Source organism: Trematomus bernacchii, unplaced genomic scaffold (genome assembly GCF_902827165.1).
Source record: "Trematomus bernacchii unplaced genomic scaffold, fTreBer1.1, whole genome shotgun sequence".
Taxonomy (NCBI): domain Eukaryota; kingdom Metazoa; phylum Chordata; class Actinopteri; order Perciformes; family Nototheniidae; genus Trematomus; species Trematomus bernacchii.
In genome coordinates, this window is record NW_022987689.1 from 13,081,068 (window position 1) to 13,097,163 (window position 16,096).

The following is a 16,096-nucleotide window of genomic DNA, read 5'->3' on the forward strand; positions in this document are numbered from 1 at the left end:
GTTTGCCTGTCTGGCCATTGTACTCGGGCTCTTTGAATATCCAAAAATCTTTTTTTTCCTTAAATTTCTGATCGTATTGGCAAAAACTTCAGAATTTGTATTGACCGCCATTCCAAAAGTGGACGGAGCCGTACTTTTTTACGCATGTGTTACTCTCATCTATTGATACTTGTATTTATTAACATTTATTATATAACTAATAACTTTCTCATAATCGTAGTAATGCTGCATGTTTAAAAACCTTTGACTATAGAATTGGTTAATGAAATTTAACAATAATTAAAGCCTTACTTTTGGCCCTTATTTTGTTAAAAATTGGTACCAAAAGTTTTTTTTGCAACAGCTGAAAGTACACTGCAGTGCTTACTATTAATACATTAATCATAGGTCTCTTAATTTATAAATAGCTGGGAATCCCAAAGCTGTCTGTTTTTCTAATCTTAATTATGTCCATAAAGCCAATCTGAAAAGCATTTTATTAATTGTTTAAGTTAGTAGTTAGCTACTTAACTTCGACCAATGAATCGACTAAGAGAGGGCAGCCCTACAATAAGTTATTGGAAAAATGACAGCGATATCTACAGCATACTTAATATTATGTAATCGCGTATGCTGTATTGATTGTTGGATGTCATGATGCTTATGGTGCTGATGATGATGATGGTGGTGTTGGTGGAGGACGTGGTGGTGACTGAGTGATGATGGATATCATAGCAGTAATAATCACTTCCGAGTGAGACGAAAAATGAGACGAAATTAAAAACGTGCCGAGAGATTTTTCAGGAGTCACGTTTTAATAGATGAGAGAGAGACGGGGGAGAGAGAGAGAGAGGGAGAGAGGGAGAGAGGGAAAGAGGCGCGTTAACTGCGTGTGTCCTTCTTGGACTCAGTTGTGTGACCGGCTGACGGGCTGAACGGGAGACGGACGAAGAAACTTGAGACAATCACAGCGAGATCCGACATTCAGAGGTAAATCAAACACCAATGTGTCTGTGACCGAAACCCTGTGATTGTGAGCTTGTGTGATTGATTTTAACGGCGGTCGGGCTGACTGGAGATCAGACCTAGTTTCCCCTCGCTTGGTATTTGGGAATTGCGTTTCTCTCGGCTCTTTGGCACTTCTGCTTGACACTTACCAGGGCTAACATTTAAAATTACGGTACGTGGCAGTTCAAATACTTCAATATCTATCTGTGTTTTTCTTTAGTAGTGTCAGTGAAATTAATTCATTAGGTTGGATGCTCCCGGTGGACCGACTCTGTGCGTATTTCTGTGAAACCCCGCAGGATTTTGTCGTCCTAAAAGTATATCCCTCATGTGAAATGAGATGTGTGGAGAGATATTACAGCGGGAGTGTTTTAACAGTGGACGACATTGATCATAGGCTACAGTCCTAATAGGGTGCTGTTGGTCAAAGAGATTGAGGACCTGTCCGCTGGCGCACACTCGTATGCTTGTGGGGGAATTTCCGCGCCATAATAACTGTTGTATGTACACTGATTGATTCTCCTATTGGTCCCTTTATCGACCCCTACAAGATTTGTAGTGCATGTTTTATTCCGACTACAAGGTGAGGAGAAAGGGCTGACACTTTTTGTGCAAATTGGACAAGCGCAATATTTGTACGCGTCCGAGCCGATTCCTCACAGACGGCATTTGTGTGCGCTCTACCCCCCTGTCTGTCTGTCTGCGCGCATCCGTTACCGAAGGACGGCTGGGGGAACCGACTGCCAGACTGTCACACACCGAGCACCCACCCCGGGGCAAATATTTTACCTGCTCGCCGTCTGTATGGGCAATTTCTCCGCGGTTCAGCGCGTCTCTAATGAGGTTGATCGGCTCCGAGTCGCTCCAAAAAGCCGGCTTAATTGCGTCCATTTATTACGCCACCCTATAAGTCGGTGATAATAAGTATTTGGCATTATGCAGGGGTGTTGCTGATGCGATTTATCAATTTGTATTCCCTTATCTCTGTGCACATATTGTCATCGTGTTTGTGTGAAACCCTTTTCATCCATTGCCCTTCTGGGAAATACATTTGCTTAGATTTATGACCTGCCTTCCGAGGTTATATCGATTACTGCAGCCAGCTGTGTACTATATTTTTGTAAGAAAATAAATAAATAAAAGAAAAGTGGGTCTGCCATATCTATATATATAATTTCCTGGGGTTGTAGAGCATATACATAACATCTAATGTAAAGCCACACACACACACACACACACACACACACACACACACACACACACACACACACACACACACACACACACACACACACACACACACACACACACACACACACACACACACACACACACACACACACACACATGATGGGCTTTAAGTGGCAGTAATGGCTGTGATCAGTGTGAGATATGTTTATGTGTGTATGTTGAAAGCTCATGTATTATACATAACTGTCCTACCAGTGTAAACGGGTACACTCAGTTGAATGTGAATGAGCGCTTTGACTATGTTTATTTATGTGTGTCATGTGTTTTGGTGCACATGTTTATCTCTGAATATCTTTGACTATGTGTTTCTTTGATTGCATGAGCAACTTTTCTGCAATTCTTTCCGGACTAACCGTGCCATTGCAAGGTTCTGTTTTTTGTCAGAGAAAACAGGAGGACCGAGACTATAGTGATTGGATTTTCACATTCTCCTCTTATAATGTTATTACGAGAAAGAGCACACACCAATCTGTGTTTCAGCATGCAGTTAGCAATTGTTTACAGTGGATGACTCTTGCATTTTCCCAGATGGGGACCAAAGAGCTAAGGAGGGCAGAGAGAGAACCCGGAGAGGGGAGGTTAGGAGACATCAAGGGAGGAGAGGAGTGGTAGTTAGATGGAGAAAGGGGAAATAGATGAAAGGTGGACAAAGTAAGGGGTGGGTAGAACATGAAGAGAGATTAGAAAATGGGAAAATGAGTGGAGAGTATAGGAGGAAGAGGAAGAGAGAGGTGGTTGTGGTGGTAATGTTGGAACTGGACAGCTTGTACTGAGTACGTGACTAATCCTGGCGATAAAACTGCCTGAAGAATAGAAGCTGGACAGAAAGGTGCTGTAGTTGTGACAAGCGAGGCACACACCTAATCCCATTAGCGGACAGTGCTCTGTGTTATGGCCGACGATAAGGAAGTGATTCCGGATAGATGGTGGGATACTCTGGGAGGATGAAACGACACCGGCAGACTCAGAAAAAAACCCACCAAGGACAAATGATAAAGGATGTATGTGTGTTCGAGAAAGAAACTAGAGTCGAGGATGTACTGCGGAATGGAATTTATATTCAAGTCTGGATTTTCTTCAACCATTTTCCTTCACCAATCTTACATAACCTTGTTGCCTCTCCTGCCTGGAGTGCCTTGTAACGTTTTGTTGGAAGACAGATTACTTACTAATTATGTTCCAGAGACTCCGCTGGCTGTCTTTCTTTAAAGACTCAATCAAATTCCATCCGAAGATGTTAGAGAAGCTCCTAAACATGCTGATCATAGGGTGAGACCTAATGGCTTCATATGCAACCCCCCTTTGGGAAATACATGAGAACATGGTCAATGATCGACAAGCCTCTATGTCTTTCTGATTCTGTCCTAATGAGAATGGCAGAATCCCCAAGACGACCACCCATGGGGGCTTTCCTTTTTCCGACAGAGTGTGTGGCAATCGACGGACGCGTACCATTCATTAGCTGACAATTCAGTGAAAGGAATCAGACAACAAGGCCTCCTAGGGATCCTCCTGGAGAGCAAGGACATAAATGCTTAGTGCTCAAGACATGAACATTCCCTAGGGCCCTGCACACAGAGATAATGTAATGGCAGAATTCCCTTTCCTATTGTTTAAATTAAGACAGGAAAGGAAACAAGGAGCTTCCAGGATCTAACGCCGCCTAAGATCCCACTTGTACTTCAATATTCTAACATTCCAGACATGGGGAAAATGGAATGAGCTATATAAAACCTTCGGCAGAGTACTTATCATCCAGTGTCAGTCTTTTGAAGGGGAACAAAAAAAAGCCTGTGACTCTGCAGTGACTTTATGCAGAACTGAATCTCAACTATATCATCTCCTATTACCTACTCAAGGCGAGTGACTGACAAGTAATATTTCATCCATACGTGATGCTCCCTTTAAACTCCGGATAGATGTGAGGGATGATGTACTATACCTTCCCTCAGTGCCCTTTGATGAGGATCATGCATCAAAGGCAGTAGAGACACATGATTGCTGATGCTAACTTTTTAAGACGAGATATCCGCCAAGGGTTTTCACAGCACAAATCTATCAGGAAAAGTGTGGGAATTAGCTCAAACATCCTTCACGCTTTTCCCCATTGTCGCCCAATGCTGTTCTGTGTCCCCATCGTCCCCAGATCTATTGCCGTGTTCCTAATATCCCCAGATGCGTGTCTTAGTTGTCCCCAGACTAAAGTTGGAGCAGGACACACTGACCTAAGTCTGAGCAATTATATGCCTAGACATGGAGCTCTTCCCTCCCTCGTGGTGATGGAAGGAAGGGAGGGTTGGAGGACGGTCATTTAGAGGAAATGGCTATGTCTGGCAGTGCAGTGTTTTTCCTCGATGGAGGCCTATGGGATGGTGCTGCAGAGTCTGTCACGGTCTGATTGCTCTCAGACCAACACTGCTGTTTACCCGCGTGTACGTGATAATGCAGGCAGGTTGAGATGCATATATGCAAGCACCTATTCGAGAGAAGACACACACTTGTCTGCGACTTCGAAAACTCATACATAATAATTTTCTTCTCCCTTAGAGAAGAACTGAAAGTATGTATGCTCCTTCGCTTTCTGCTGTCAGCAGGGGGTCTTGTATTACTGCCGGAGTGGACTGAATTTCAGAGCAGGGTGTTAGATTTGTGGAGGGAGGCAACTCTCAGCTCATGGTTGATGGCTGTTTGGATGGGTGGGTTAAAGGAGGACTCTAGTGAAAAAAGTACAGCAGCTCACTTCACCGGAGACAATATTATACAGAAAGACAGGAGGCTGCCCCGGGCTGGATGTGTGTGTTGGTGTATGTGTGTGTTTTTTGTGTATTTACATTTATACCCTGCTGTGTAGGAATGATGGAGGGAGAGGGCAAGAGAGTCAGACATTGATAGAACGAGAAAGCCTAAACTGACTTGGTTGGGTATGTGTATGTGTGTGTTGGTTGTAAACGAACTGCCATCAGCTGAAGTATTGGAGTTGTGAGCGCAAATGTGTCTTTTCTTTTGTTATTTCTGAGAAAAAGTTGAATTTGAGCCAAGAATCGAGCGCTGGATAATGATACTGAGCATTTCTGTCATATATTTCTGTCAAATCCTTTTGAAGGGTTTCATTGTTGGCATGAGACCGGTGTAAACGTATTAATTGTAGGTTATGCAAGTATAGGATAACCTGTGTAAATGGTTAGATTTTCAGGATGTATTTATTTTAGTGTAAGTTGTTACAATTCTAAATTCTGTAATTATCCTAACAACACATAGCATTTTTGTTCTGTCTAACAGTGAGTTTGATGGAAGGGTGATATCAATATCTTCTCAGAACAAGCTGCTGTCGGACACATTAACTTGCACGTATAGGAAGAAGTTGGGAGACAATTAGCCTCTACATTAAGAGGAGAAATTGTACTTATTTAAAGTGTATCTGTACTGACATGTTGTGTCTTTGCTTTGCGTACATTGGGCTGCTAACTTCCAGTAAGCATATTTTAGGTTAGCCCCAGTGCTGCATGTGGTCAGTCCTCAAGGCTAATGCTAACGTTAGCTGTTGATGTAGCCTAATGAGCTAATATCTCGTAACCTGGCTGCTTGATAAACCACAACATCATGTTTCATATTTCTACATGCAATATTTATTGAATATGTAATTTAAACATTATAATTCACTTTTCAAATAAGTAAATAATTGTCTACAGTACATTTTCACAATATCTTTCTTCAACATTGCTTAAATACCCATGCATGATAGCATAATTTCTTGGTTCATCAAAGCTGTTAACTTCTCAGTAGAAGTAACTCAAACCTCTAGCAGCGCAGAGGGAACATTTGCATATAACTCAAGTTAAGCTTAAAGATATTTTTTTGTTATTTAAATGTAATACTTGTGGATCTTTGCCTCAATATCTACCAGGGGGATTTGCTGGCTCATAACGTTCCATTAAAGCATGAGTCATGGTGGTGGGAGGACTAAGGTGTACAATTGAAGAACAGATCAAAGGAGAGACTGATCAGTCACACAGCTCAGCTTGAATTATTTACATCTACAAGGATAATGAAGGTAGAATCCATAAAAGGGGGTCAAATCTCACTTAGCTGTAATGAAATGGAAGGAGGCTCCAATAAGTTCTTTAGCACATGGGAAATAGAATCATAACATTTTGTGTTAATTTAGATTTTCTCTATTCATGCATCACATTGTATTGGTTAGCATTAGCGCACATCTTTATAACAAGTGGCGAAAAAGCAATTTTCCATTTGATAACTATCATTGGCTTTCCATTTGCTTGTTACTATTTCTCTATTTAGGAAGCACACATGAAATTGAAAGCAGAAACTGTAGCAACATAAATTATTTCACCATGGTTTAACACAATTTAGGAAGGGATTAATACGTTTGCAACAAAAGGTGCCAATGAGTGTAACCATTGTTTTGAGTTCAATATCATGCCCAGGAAATTAACTATTTTTCTGAAAAATAAAAACGTTTGAATAAAATTTGCTGGTGCAGAAGGTAGCAAATATTTTGGTGTTATTATATATTCCTTCTGTATTTCGACTCATCTTTATTAAGGCTGACAGTAACGGCCCGTCCACACAGCGGCGTGCGTTGAAGCTTCAACGCTTCTGCCCATTCACTTTGAATGGGGTGACGTCACGCTTCGCCGAACTGCATTGTGGGAGCGAAGCGTAGCTTCAAAAGCGTTGCTCGCTGCAAAAGTTGAGCAATGGTCAACTTTTGAAGCTTCGGTGGAAGCGTCAGCCAATCAAATCAAATGCCAGTACAAGCTCTAGCCAATCAAACTGCGTGCTTGTGTGTCCGGGGCAGGAGATTCATGTGATTGGTTGTTGGTCGAGTTTCAGCCCCCCCCGGCCGGCAAGCTTCAACGCACGCCGCTGTGTGGAGTCGTGGACGGGCCGTAACTCTTGGAAAGGTAGGAGTGAATGTGTAGGTGTTTGCTTGGGCTGGTGGTAATGTGCATCTGCAGGGCTGCATGAATCACTTCAGCTGCAGACGTGTGTGTGTGTGTGTGTGTGTGTGTGTGTGTGTGTGTGTGTGTGTGTGTGTGTGTGTGTGTGTGTGTGTGTGTGCGCGTGTGTGTGTGTGTGTGTGTGTGTGTGTGTGTGTGTGTGTGTGGCCATGACAGAAATAAACCTACAATATAAGCTGCCACCCCACATAGGAGTCCTGTAGGAATTGTGTAAATCCAATTGTAAATTTGCCTTCTCCATGAAGATAATTGGCTTATTCCTGTGTTAAATAGCCGGTCCTACAGGACACTGACTGGGCTAAGCATGCTCCATGTAGACAGTGTGTCTGCTCCTCAGCTTCTTAGGGACTTAGAGGCACATTACATACTGAATTACTGTATGACAATGATGAACTGATAGCTGAAGTGCGTAGCCCGAAGCTTCTGTACGGGGACTGGCATGCACAAGAGTCTGCAAAGGCATGAGTTCGATTCCCAGAGGGATTCCTCTCTAATAGTGCAGGGTTCCTAATGTTTGATGTGTGCAAAGCAGTTACACAGACAGGAACAATCTGTGCATCCAAGACTTCAGATCTGCATTTCCCCGTGCCTGGTAAATCTCTCAATTTCTGGTTTTCAGGCAGAAGTCTTCACAACAGTTTCAGGCTTCTATTGAGCTCGGAAATGAAGAAAGTGTTGCTTTGCCTCACCTAAATCATTATCCACACATCAAACGCCATCTGGGTTTCACTCCGTTACTTTGAAGATTCCTTCCTAATCAGTCCTGCGCCTAAAGGAAACACCGCAGATAAAGGCTATGTGAGCGTGCACATGCAAACGAGCTTACATGTGGCACTTTTTTTTTAAGCCTGTTTTAACCTCGGAGTGTCTCAGTAACCGCACTAACAGCGGTTTCTTGGCCTCCAGGCGACTGCTTAGTAATGAACCCGGCCCCAGCTGATCCGGCAGCTCAGAAGGAAGGGAGGAAAAAAAGCACCAAAATGCTCAAACCAGAAAATGAGACATTCTGAGATGGATGAATTGTCATCAGATGTGCAGCTGTTGGTGTGTTTGTGTGTGAGGGAATCTAGAGAGCTAGCACGAACAATTCTGGGACATGACCGAAAACTGTCTAGTTAGAGTGCATCAGGAAATTGATGAAAGGGAGAATTCCCCGCACGTGGCGAGAAGAGAGAAATGGAGCTTAAAATGCGTCTTCTGTGTGTCCTGATGAGTGCTTAGTTGAACAAAGACAACCGAGAGACAGTGACTAATACAATACCTTTCAAAACCAGTGCTCCGTCACCGTCAAACATGCCGGACCTGCTTTGTAGAGAAATGGTGGGAAGCATGTTTTTTAAAGGTTTGACTGATGATATTGAGCAGATGAAAAGGCTGTACCTCTGGGATCGTTTTTTTTAAAGCTAAAAATTCAAAGAGAAATGTTCGTTTGTGCTTACCCCAATGTCGGGTTACAATTTTCGTTTGCTGTCATGCACTCTATCCTGTTAGAGAAAAATACCTTATCCAACAGCGTCTCGTCTTTCCTAGTGTGTCCAGGTGTGTGTGCATCTGTGTGTTTGTCCAGCGTCTCCAGAATCACAATGGGCGAGCTGCGGAGCACGAGGATCATCAGTAGTGTAATTAATGTAGTGCTGTTCAGTTATCATGCGTGATATTTCAGCGCTGTGATCTACTTGAGAAGGCTTTTTGATGAATGGCCAATTAGAAGCAGACTCCTCAAGCCTGGTGGCTGACTGATCTCTTTTTAATGGCACTCCTGTTTCTTTGATAAAACGCAAAATGAATCATCGATACCCTGGCCCCGAGGAGTGCCCGGCACAGAATTACACAATTGTAATTGGGTGTGAAGCAGCACTTTGGGTTTGAGGCTGTGCCTGTGTGTACATTTAAGAGTGTGTGAGAGCACTTTTGTGGTAATGGTGGTCAGGCCAAGTCATACTCTGATGCGCATGGTTGCTTTTCCGAAGCATTATATATAATTCCCTGGTTATGTTTCATCTTTATTCCTATCTACAATGATCTGCTAAATGTTCATTTCATCGTCTGTGTCATCATCCCAGCTGTGGGTGCTTACAACAACACCAATCCAGCCTCGTTGTCACTGATTTTTTGTGTGTGTTTGATTGCTATTAAAGCACACTTCAATTAGGGAAGTTTTCCTTCTGAAAATCCATGTTTAAACTGCGCTGGTGTGTTTTGATGCCTTAATCAAAAAGTCTCATTTTATATGCATAATTAAGGCCACAGAAATGAAAAAGACTTGAGTGGAAAAACAGCCTTAAACTTTCAAAGAAAATACAAAGTGTCTTTTTAATTTTCCAGCTCCTGAGAAAAATGGCCAAGATGTATTTTTCGTTTCTCTCTGGGGTGTCATGGCAGCGGAGGGTGTTGTTTGAACGGAAGCTTTGAAAACACACCATGCAACAATTTGAGCAAACAGCTAGCATCTTGAACCCAACAGCCCATCAGGGGCTTTTGGACCACCCAACGGGTAGACTAGATCTCTGCCTTTTTTATTTTTGCCTGCGATTTTTCCCTGGGGCTCGGCCACTGGAGACTTCTTCGCTTCCCTAAGCAAACAGAACAGGTTCACAATGAGGTGATTAGTGTTGTCAAAATGCCACTGCGTCCCCCGTTGATGCTAGAGGCTTGCGACAATAATCTCATAATTCACAACATGAAACTGTAGCAAAGTGCCTCTAGTACCTGCCCACCTGAAAATGGCACATGCACTGCAGTCCTCGGATTTTCCGGTTTATGTGTGCTCTCCTCAGCCTCCGTCTTCAGCTCCGCCGCACAATGTGATGCGGCTTCCAGCAGAAATTGCGAAGCAGACCTTTCACACTCTGTCACAATGGAGGCGTGCTCGCAGGTAGGCACTTGGGAAGATATAGAGGGAATCTTATTTTGTGGATTTAGACTTCATAAACATCATTATCATCTCACCGACCTTGAGTCGCTGCGCTGTTCAGCTGCGACCCCAATTTTGTCGGAAAAAAACCTTGAATGGTTGATGCGTGCGGTCTCTCGGGCAAATGGGCAGTCCTGTCAACAAAAAGGATGTTCCTTCAGTGAGTGGAGCGCGCGGCATGTTTGTTATGTGTGTCTGAAGGCGGGTGCGCACATATACGTACATATGCTGACTCAGTAATATTTCAAGCCCGCTGCCTGGAACCATCAGCATCTTTCCTCCGAGCAAAGTTTTCTGACTGTGCTTCTGCCAGATTTAAACTATGTCGAACATTAGTGTAACAGCCCACGCTGCTAGAATACAGATTTGTTCTTGAGAGCACGCCAAATGGCCTCTATATTTTATGAGCCTTCTCTCTACCAACATACCGTCTTGAGACTAATTATCACGGTCGCACTCAAACACAAAGCTCGTTTATTACAGCATTGACATCACATTCGTTTGGCCTGGCCTACATGGCTGGGACTTCAATGCCGGAATCATGTTTAGAGCTCGACAGAGAGAGAATCTGTTCATTGTTGTTACATGGTTTTGTAAGGCTGAAAAGGTTGTTTGTTCTTTTGCAGTCTTGTCACTCGTCTCTCTTCAAGTGGACTGTCATTTTTTTCCTTTCTGTACGCGGAGGGCTGCTACACACAGTGAGCTCACTGGGGAGTCATGCTCGATTCTTCGGAAGCAGTTTTCCTCCCATGGCCTAGAAGTGCCTTCAACATTTTTTTTATTATCATAATACTTTCCCCCCAGCATATTGTTCCAGCTATTTTTATGCACACCGCAAGACTATTAATAAAAGCTTGAGTAATGTTGGTGTGAAAAATGTATATAGTACATGAAAGAGGAGGGAGCTTCTAGTAAATGATGCATAATTGATTTTTTTTCATGATCCTTTAGTATATTTCCATAATATGTGGAAATAAATCATATCACCTTATACTGTATTGTTAAGTCATACATAACAGATCTCATTTTCCAACCACAGCAAATATTTTTACCGATCTATAAAAAAAGATGTGTTTAACATGCCAACTTATTCCTGTCTAGGGTCATAAATACGCCAAAGCCTATCCCAGCATGCACTGGGCCGAAAGCAGGGAATATCCCGGGCTGGTTGCCAGGTGTATCGCAGGGTGAGAACAGACAGACATGCACAGATAGACACACTAAAAACACTTGAATCCTCTAATAACGGAGGCAGAGTGTGAACCATGGTGCTTTCAATGGACTCCGTAAAAAATGCAATTGTGGCTTTATGTCTAGGAGTCAATAATTGTTCACACACAGGGCATAGACAGATACACAGCATTGTAGTGAACACAATTACTAAACAAAGGGTTGAATAGAGGCAAAAAGGCCTCAAATTAAAATCACTGCACACCTACATTATAGTCCCTATTCATGCACAGTTAACTCGCACAGGTGTTTCCACTTAATTAGCTGATTAGACCGGGTTCCCCTCAGGTTTCACACAGAATGACTGCAGTCATCTGCTGTTTTCCAGAGCTCGTGTTGTGTCTATCAACGTCTGTTTCTGTTGGACCCGAAGACACACACAACCATCATTTTTGTAAGGATGTGGATTTCCTCTTATAATATAGCTACTGTAACTGCCGAGCTACGTTTATAAAACATAGAAGAAATAGCTCCTAAATCTACATTTCTCCCGTAGTGAAAGATGACAGCTGCTGACGGTTTTGGCTCGGTACATTCACTCACCTGTTTAGCAGTTTGTTCTGTTACAAAAGCGGCTGTTTTACCGGCGGTAAATCTGTTAGCATTCTGCTAAGTTTTAACCTTCATGCTAACCGGCTAACATGATGCCTCAGCTAACTGTTAACATCTAAAAATCTGCTGTAAAACTACAAAATGTTCTTAAAAACATTTTATTTGTAAAGCAAAAAACGAACCCCCCCCAAAATAGTCAAAAGGTTATTCAGTCCATCCCCCCCAAACACACACTTCTACTTCTTAGCAAAACCATCCTTGCATAGACCTGTGAAATACTTTTCTGTGTGGCTATAAAATAGTCTACACTACATACTGCACAAAACAGTCCTTGAAATAAGTGTATTGCTTATCTAAAAATGGATATACCAATTGTTGTGTAGCTTCACAAATGGTTGATTGTCATCTCTGTACCCCTCCTGTTATTCTTGATGCACCTGTTATACACCTTAAAGATACTAAGCTAGTGAAGTTGAGTTCCCCCTGACTCCAATCTAATCGGTCACAATAAGTGAAAACACCTGTGTGGGTGTGTAGGGCAGAGTGTAATGTCTCCGTGCAATGAAGCTGAATATCAATGTTATTACTCAGTGCCACCATGAGTTGAATTAATACTTAATACACACTGACTGATCTATTTCTGGTAGAAGTAGGTTTGATTACCAAACTCTAGTTCCTGATATATATTCTATCTTGCTGCAAAGGTCATACAATGCAACTTGCATTTGGGAATATTTAAAGAGTATGTACACCATTGATTTATCCCTGTACCAGACAGAATATTGGAAAAATGTACACGCGACAATAATGAGCCAGAAGATAATGGTGTTCCATCGTAATTAGAAATGGATAAAAGTCAATTTACACTTCTTAGGCTATTTTAGTATGAGGCACCTGGACGACAGTCATGATATTCTCTGTGGAATGGATCAGTTTGTTTTCACGCTTTTTATTCTTTGGCATTGAAACTGTTCCCACTTTTGGGTAGTGTAAAAAGTTAAATATACTTTCAGCAGGTGCCAAATAATTTTGGTTGAAGGACCAGTGTCAATTTTATGGGGATTTATTGGCAGAAATGGTACACAATATTGTATAATTATTAATTTTGTTTTATTAGTGTCTGATCGAATTAAACCAAGAACAGTGTTTTCTTTATCTTAAATGTAGCCCTTCATATCTACTTCTGAACCAGCTTATGGACCATGTTCCACCGTCATGTCTCTACGGTAGCCCAGAACAGACAAACTAATTACTAGATCTAGGAAGGGCCTTTTTGAGTTTTTACATTAGGTGGGTTTCAAAACGCCATTTCACATTTGGCCCCATTCCTATTTCATGTGCAGAATTTACCGCCCCATGGGTATTTCCACCCCCTGTTTGAGAACTTTCGTAAAACTCCTTCATCGTTTTCTCACCATCCAATTAGAGCTAACTGGGCTTTTCTTTGGGAGGGATGCTTAAAGAGACGGGAGCTAAAACGGAGCGTTTCAGAGAGATGATAAATACCGGATATTCAGAAAGACCATATCAGAAAATGTAAGTGTAAACATTCAAACTAAAGCATGTACAAATGTTCTAGTACAAACCCAAAAATACAAGTATGAACAATACATCCCCTTTAACAGTCAAGAGGTTTCAAGCTAGTTTTTAGCAGCAGACTTAGCAACAAAGCAAGTGACAAAACACGGCAAAATATGTGTTTGGTTATAGCTCAATCTTCCCAAATAAATAAATAAATTAGTTTTATTGAAAAAGACCTGTATGGCAGTGCAGGTCCTTTTTCTTTCCTGTGGCTCCCCTTTTTTTAAACCACGAATGACACATCATTTGAAAGCCTGCAGCAAGCATAAATTCCAGTACAGCACAGCAGGAACAGATTGTTCCTATAGCTGCTTGACATTTTCTCCACCAGTGAATAAATAGTTGTTCTCAAACACAGTAATTGCGTGTTATTGTGTTCTTGATGACTGAGGTGTTTGCTCACCTGTAGCCGGCGGTTACGTTTGAGATGCTTTTCATTTAGCCAGTGTTGGCTTTATGTTCGTCGTCTATGATCGCAGGCTGTGATGGTGACTATTCTGCTGACATTCAACTGACTAACACAAAGTGCCTAATAACAAAAACATATATATTTTAGGGAGGGCCGGCCCTAGACTTTTGGGGGCCCTAAGCAAGCTTTGGCTTGGGGGCCCCCCTCACTCTAGCGCGTTCTCACTACACACAACACGGAACCAACTTTTGTCTTATGATGTTAGCATAAGCACACATATTGTATAAATAAGCATGTAAACACGTGGACCTAACCTCCTCCAGGGGGGTCCTCACCTCCTCTAGGGGAGTCCGGGGGCATGCTCCCCCGGGAAGATTTTTTTTTAAATATTGAAGCTAAAAGCATCAATCTGGTGCACTTTGAGAGCAAAATTAAGAGATCTATGGATACATCTCTCAACACCCATATGAAACAGAACTGTAAACAGATTTTTCTTTATGGATATTTTACAAATCAGTCCCCTTTTAAACTGTATTCTTGTTTTGTCATATAGTATTTCATAACTGTTTTTCATTTATTCTCTCTGGCTGTCCATCTCATAATGTTCACATACTGTAGAAACTAGCTGTCAATAGGAATATCATTCAGAAGAATTATAATTTCATGCAAAAATCGGTCACAAATAGAGGTTGCACATTTAAATTCAGGTGTTGTTATGGCAACGTCAGTGGCCAAACAGCCACATTTACTGCTGCAAATACGTTCAAACATGCTGTCGACACGTAAAGCAGTGGCAACTATGCCACCATTTCAGCTGACTTTTCTCAGAAATACTGTCACATAACATCCATATATTTCAGTGCTAGGTTGATGCTTAGCTAAGCTAACTATGAAACACTTTAACTGACAGGACTCAGGATCAACTGTGTACTGTAAGGTAGCTTCTAGCTTCATGTCGAACAGTAAGTCAACATTTCCCAGAGAGCTTTCTTTGAAATCACCAGGTAACGCTAAAAAACATTACATTTAGATTGTATGACAAAGTGTTTATTTAATATATCTGGCTAGCTATAGCTACTTGCTAACGGTTTAGCTTACCCCCGCGATTCAAAGTAACGTCAACGTAGCTGTAATTTCTCCTGGCTCAAGTGCTGGCTCTGGGGTTGTTGTGTGAACCACCACTTGAGAATTGTCGTCTTTTTTAAGAAAAAATGTTCTTATGTCCATATTCAAAAACTCTGAGTCTGACTGACAGTTTATTTTAAACATTGTCACAGCTCACAGGATAGGTACCTGTCAGACAATAAGACAGATGTTTATTTCCATTCAACTCTCTGGTTGGTCTGGTGTCTTGCCTCTGTTGCATTCACTGAACACGGGAAATTACAATCCTGCCGTCCTCTCTAGTGTCATGATGAGGTTCAGGTAAAGCACGGTTAATGTATTATATTATTGACTCAATAATATAATACATAACTTTGAGAGTAGGCAATCTAGGCATATTAACAAAATTAATTAAACATACTTATCACGGCGACGGTGTACTGAGATTATTATTATTTTTTCATTTTATTAATTTTTTTTTTTCCCTTTTTTTTTTTGCTAGGGGGCCCCTAGTGGCTGCGGGGCCCTAAGCGGCCGCTTATGTCGCTTTATGGGTCGGGCCGGCTCTGATTTTAGGGGAAATGATGGTGCTTGGGTTCAACATGTATCAGCTGCTCCTTCTTTTCTTGTCTGTGTTTGATGTGTTTTCAATGCGTCAAACTGACATGTTTACAATTGTTGATTCATTCCTGTGTCATCCCCGCACCATACATATTAACATATTCCACTGTTCTACTTTTGTCATCCTCTGGTTGCGTGCATCCACGCAGATATGCTGTGACATACCCAATATAGCAAACATCAACATGAACAGATACACTGCTGATCTGTAGGTGCAGGCATGTACACAATCGCAAGCCTGAAGTGCAAAACCCCCACCCTCTACATATGCAGTGGGAACAGCTGGAGAAAAAAGCACATGTGTAGGGAGTGTGTGTGTGTAGGGAGTGTGTGTGTGTGTGCGTGTGTGTGTGTGTGTGTGTTGTGGTGTGGTGTGACACATCTGGGTAAAGTGACACGAGGGGGGTCCTGACAGATAGGGGCTGAATGAGAGCCTGTTTCTGTTGTGCTCTGTCACAGAAGCTT

At 42.0% G+C, this 16,096-nt stretch overlaps 1 protein-coding gene across 1 annotated transcript in view; it reads left to right on the top strand.

Annotated features, from left to right (window-relative positions):
• The first annotated feature begins 839 nt into the window (after window positions 1–839).
• LOC117489004 overlaps window positions 840–16,096 on the top strand; it is a 158,690-nt gene continuing 143,433 nt past the window's right edge. Inside the window, exon 1 of the mRNA XM_034138220.1 lies at window positions 840–969. The gene's annotated coding sequence lies outside the window, so the exon portion shown is untranslated. The remainder of the gene's footprint in view (window positions 970–16,096) is intronic.